The sequence below is a fragment of the Hypanus sabinus genome, chromosome 7 (assembly GCF_030144855.1).
Source record: "Hypanus sabinus isolate sHypSab1 chromosome 7, sHypSab1.hap1, whole genome shotgun sequence".
Taxonomy (NCBI): domain Eukaryota; kingdom Metazoa; phylum Chordata; class Chondrichthyes; order Myliobatiformes; family Dasyatidae; genus Hypanus; species Hypanus sabinus.
In genome coordinates this window covers 154912741-154918740 of record NC_082712.1, presented here as the reverse complement: position 1 = coordinate 154918740, position 6000 = coordinate 154912741, and positions in this window count along the sequence as shown.

Genomic DNA, 6000 nt, shown 5'->3' with positions numbered 1-6000 from the left:
GAATGAACTCACATTTTCCCATAATCTTTACCTGTCATATTCTCACCTGCCTAATCTATCAACTTTCTGCTCATGCTCGTGCTAGTTATTGTACTCAATAATTTAGTGCCATCAACAAATATGGATATATGAGTCTTTACTTTTATGTGAAATACATTTCTAACTACAAATTAGATTACGTGGAAAAGATAGTAATGGTAGGATATATAAAAGAAACAGTGACATTTGCTTAAATATTTTGATTGAAAATATTATCATGAATCCACAATGACAATCCCAAAAGAAGACATGTTGCATTGTTAAACTGAATTCCTATTATGTGTCAGCACGAGGAAATCTGCAGATGCTGGAAATCCAAGCAACGCGCACACAAAACGCTGGTGGAACACAGCAGGCCAGGCAGCATCTATAGGAAGAAGCACTGTCGACGTTTCGGGCCGAGACCCTTCATCAGGACTAACTGAAAGGAAAGATAGTAAGAGATTTAAAAGTAGGACAGGGAAGGGGAAATGCAAAATGATAGGAGAAGACCGGAGGGGGTGGGTTGAAGCTGAGAGCTGGCAAATGTGATTGGCAAAAGGGATACAGAGCTGGAGAAGGGAAAGGATCATGGGACAGGAGACCTAGGGAGAAAGAAAGGGGGAGGGGAGCACCAGAGGGAGATGGAGAACAGGCAGAGTGATGGGCAGAGAGAGAAAAAAAGGGGGAGAAACTAAATATATCAGGGATGTGGTAAGAAGGGGGGGGGGGCATTATCGGAAGTTAGAGAAGTCAATGTTCATGCCATCAAGTTGGAGGCTACCCAGACGGAATATAAAGTGTTGTTCCTCCAACCTGAATGTGGCTTCAACTTGACAGTAGGGGAGGCCATGGATAGACATATCCAGAGCATAGGTGTTCAGCAAAATGCTCTGTCCACCAGAGAAAGCAGGATTTTAATTCCACGTCCCATTCCCATTCTGATATGTCTATCCATGGCCTCCCCTACTGTCAAGATGAAGCCACACTCAGGTTGGAGGAACCACAACTTATATACCGTCTGGGTAGCCTCCAACCTGATGGCATGAACATTGACTTCACTAACTTCCATTAATGCCCATCCTCCCCTTCTTACCCCATCCCTGATATATTTAGTTTTCCCCCCTTTTTTTTCTCTCTCTCTCTGCCCATCACTCTGCCTGTTCTCCATCTCCCTCTGGTGCTCCCCTCCCCCTTTCTTTCTCCCTAGGCCTCCCCACCCATGATCCTTTCCCTTCTCCAGCTCTGTATCCCTTTTGCCAATCACCTTTCCAGCTCTCAGCTTCATCCCACCCCCTCCAGTCTTCTCCTATCATTTTGCATTTCCCCTCCCCCTCCTACTTTCAAATCTCTTACTATCTTTCCTTTTAGTTAGTCCTGACAAATGGTCTCGGCCCGAAACATCGACTGTGCTTCTTCCTATAGATGCTGCCTGGCCTGCTGCGTTCCACCAGCATTTTGTGTGTGTCCCTATTATGTGTTTTTATATTGAATAATGTTACGTATCTGTTAACATCATTCTAAGGTGATCTACAACAATATTGTTTCATTTGCTTGCAAGGTCAGCTGATATGAGTGTATGCTTGCTGAGTATTTAAATTACTCACTCTGTATCCAGAGGATTGGATTATATTGACCTAAAGGCACATGTTCTAATTCCACCATGTCATCTGGAAATTTAATTCAGGTAATTTAATCAATCTGGCATTTTTAAAAAAAGGATATGTCAGGTAGAGCTACCATGAAATTACCAGACAGTTGTGAAATCACATACGGCTCACTAATCTCCTTCTGCGAAAGAAATCTGCTTGTCTGCTCTATATGTGATTCTAAAGCGATTATTTCTGCTCTTTGATCATCATTTCATTGATTCTTATTTTGCAGAAAGTGTTAGTTTAACTTGAGCAAAATTTTTGGTCACTGCTTATGTACTTTTATGATTTCTTTGTCACAACTGTTGATAGACCAAAATTTTAAAAACTACAAAGCCTTGGCTAAAAAGTACTTGTCTAAACCACAGATGTATGTTGATCCATTTATATGTTTGCTAACATAATCTAATATCAACAATGTAGCAGATGAGAAAGCACATGCAGAAGGGGGTTCCTACAATTTCTTAAATATATCCATGGAAACACTGGTTGAGTGCCTCTTATCCAAAAATCCAATAACCTCTGAAATCTGAATTTTCTTTGAGCGCTGACATGATGTCACAAATAAAAAATTCCACAAGGCGCTGGGAAGGTTACTAAATGATGTGTGTGGTCTCTGCATGCCACAGGCAGTTCTGAGAAGTGACCTCACATATGTAATGAAAAGAAGTTAATGAAAAACAGAACAACAATCTAAAAAGCAAACAATGAAGATCTTGATTGTGTATTGAAAGAGTGGATTCATCAGTGTTGGAGTGAACATATGCCTCTTAACATGAAGCAAGCAAAAATCTATCACGATAAGTTGGAAATTTAAGGTAATTGTGAATATTCAGCAAAAATCTAGTACTGATACAAGTCTACAATGCTGATTGTTTTAAAACTTGCAAAAAACCTAAAAAATAGTAAAATACAAATACACTGAACTGCATTTTTTTTATCACAACACAACATTGTAGGTGGAGTCTGAAAGCCTGCTGTTGTTGGTTGTTTTTCTACAGCTGATTCAGGTATTCTCTCCCAATGCTGCTGTGCTGGTTTTTACTTTACTGACTGCTAGTTATGCATTGTGTCCAACGATGATGGGAAACCTGTGCGAGAGAGTTTTTTTTAATGTGGAAGAGCAGTTGCACTGAGGCAGTTCCACTCTCTTGACCTCAGAAGTCTGGGTCCAGTGGTACAAACAAGCATCATAACTCATCTCCTTCTACCTTAGGCCACAAACTTATCAATCACCCCTGATGAGTTATTAACTTCAAACTTTCTGCATAATCACTCAGAGAGTTGAACTGCATGTGCGTTTAACGAGAGCTGTATAACTCATCTCCTTCTACCTTAGGCCACAAACTTATCAATCACCCCATGCTGTGGATCACCTGGAGGTCCAAGATGCTTTTGTTACATGCACGTGCAGTTCAACTCTTTGAGTGTTAATGCAGAAAGTTTGAAGCTAATAACTCATCTCCTTCTACCTCAGGCCACAAACTTATCAATCACCCCTGCTGTGGACACTTTCTGGAGGTCCAAGATCCTTATGCTCCATGACCGCTGGACTGTGTGTAAATGTAGGAGGGGACTATACCGAAAAAAAAATGTGCTCGGTTTTCTAAAATGGACTCCTTCTACCTTAGGCCACAAACTTATCAATCACCCCTCGTATATTCCAAAATCTGAAAAATAGCTGAAATCCGAAACACTGCTGGCTCCAAGCATTCCAGATAAGGGGTATTCAACCTGTATCAGGCAGAGCACCAATTAATCCTCCTAAAATGCACTAAACATAATGATTTCTATTCAATCATTTCCTGAATTATTTCAGGATTTTTGCTCAGTGCAAGTAAGTCAATTTCAACAGTTGGTCACCCACTGTTGGAAGTGATCCCAGTTCAGTTTTTTGTTAATTTGAAATTGTGCTCATCCTTGTGATAGTTTGTAACTCCAAAACATAAAACTAATCAAAAGAAAAACCCCAAGTGGAGAATAACGTGTCTACTCAGAGGTTTACTTTTAGTGAGGCTCATGTATATAATGTGGTGGCATGATAACATATGCCATTCATGTACTTTACATGTAATCCATAATGTATTCAGGCCTAAAGATTTCATTGCTGTAGGGGATTTCTGTGGGGACTTTTCTGATAAGTGGGGATCACTCTGCTTGGCAGGTGAAACTTGTGGCTGTGAAGCCATTTCTGTGATGGTTGTAAGAGTTGAATCTGGGACTGCAGCAAGTAGTTCTGAGAGCTCTGGACAACTTTCTTCTGGGCGAGTCGGCATCCTGGACAAGCTGCTTGATCTGCTGATCTAACCCAGGCCACCAGAAAATGTTCCAAGCTAGCGTTTTCATTTTGACCTCGCCTGGATGACTAACACGTATAGTCACTCCTCCAAAGTTTTAGCTCTCAGCTTGGATGTTGCAACAATTCTCAATCCCCACATAAGGCAAGCTCTGTCAAGGGCAAGTTCTTTCCAGCACTGGTAAAAATGGGAGAGCTGGGATTTCAGCTGCACATTCCAGCCACTTGGGGTGGCTGTTTAAACCTAAGACAGTGTGGGGTCTTTTCTGGTTTCTATTTAGGCTTCCTCTGCCGTAATAGGGAGACTTGCGATTTGCGTTAAAGGAAATATGTCGAGAGGAGTGTCCTCTTTTGTAAATTTTTCAGCTAGTTCATTTCCAAGGTTAAATCGGTTAGCACTTCCATGAATGGAATTACATCCAATCATGGAATTGTAATTGTGTCCCCCAAGAACCAGAACCCATGTCTGCATTCATGCTGCTGCTGTTTGTGGAACACCATTCTGTGAACTGAAAACCACTGAACTAGTGGTTGATGATCAATAATGAGGGTAAACTCTTTCCCATTCAAGTACTGGTTGAAACATTTTACACCACAAACCAGACTCAAGGCCTCTCTGACAGCCGTTGCATATTTTTTTTCCCAGCAGTGGTAAGGGAATGTGATGCAAAGGCTACGGGGTGTTCACTTCAATCACTCGTAACATGCGACATGACTGTACATAGACCATAAGGCAAGGCATCACGGGCAAGCTTCCCTTGATGATGTGGATCATAATGTGTGAGTACAGTGTCTGATGTGACCATTTCCTTTACCTTTTTGAAAAGCACCTCACACTGCTTTGTGCATTGTATCTGTAGTACTGAGTTCAAGGGGTGGAGTACAGTAGCCAGATTTGGAAGGATCCTGTTATAGTTATCAACAAATCCTAAAAATGACCGCAACTGCGAAATGTCCTTTGGCCTTAGCGTATTCACCACTGCTTAAGTTTTCTCAGCACATTTGTGAAATTCTTGTACGTCAACGGTGTGACCACAGTAAGTGATGCCTTGTTTAAAGAATTCACACTTGTTGCATTGTGCTCTGACCCCAGAATATTCTAATGGCTTGAGATGTTGAAGGTGTTCCTTGTCATCCTTACAGTAACAATTAAGTTACCCAGGTACTACTGAGTGGCTGGGCAGCCTTGCAGCAATCTGGTCCATAGCTTTCTTCCAGAGTGCAGGTGCAGATTCTACTCCAAAAATAAGCCTATTATAGCAATAAAGTCCTTTATGATTGTTTATGGTAAGAAACAATTGAGACTCTTCTTCCATTTCCATCAATAGGTAGGCATCAAGTCCACTTCACTTCCAGAAAGGTTTGCAAACATCCTCCATCCTGGGCAGAGGTTATTGATCTATTGTTTTGATGGTGACCTTAACATCACAACAGATCCTGACATACCCATTCTTCTTGACTACTGGGACCACTGGCATTGCTTATGGGCTCCATTCAGCCTTGGAAAGAATTCCATCAGTCTCAATGCATTCTAGCTCACTGGCTTCTTTATTATGGATGGTAAAGGGAACTGGACAGGTTTTGCAAAACTTGGGTGTGGCACCTTCATTTACTACAATTTTACCCTTGATGTGTTTGAATCTTCCAATGTCATCCTTGAACACAGCTGTAGAATCTTCCAGTACCTTTCTGAATTTGTTCTCAGTTGACTCTGTTGAAGGGTATGTGGCATACAAATGGTGAATGAATCCCCAATCACGTTGTAGTTGTCTCAGCTAATCACATGTCCACACTGCTGTCCCTCCTGTTCTTACCACATACATGCCCAATGTGGCTTGTTAGTTATTGCATTTCATTGTTACGAATGTCATTCCCACAGGAGTTACCTTCTCTCCGGTATAAGTTCTTAGTTGAATATCTGCAGATTTCAGCTCAATATCTTTGAAATGCTGCTCAAACTCATTTTGTGTAATGACTGAAACAGCTGAGCCAGTGTCCAATTCCATTTTAATTAATTTTCAATTCCATTTTAAT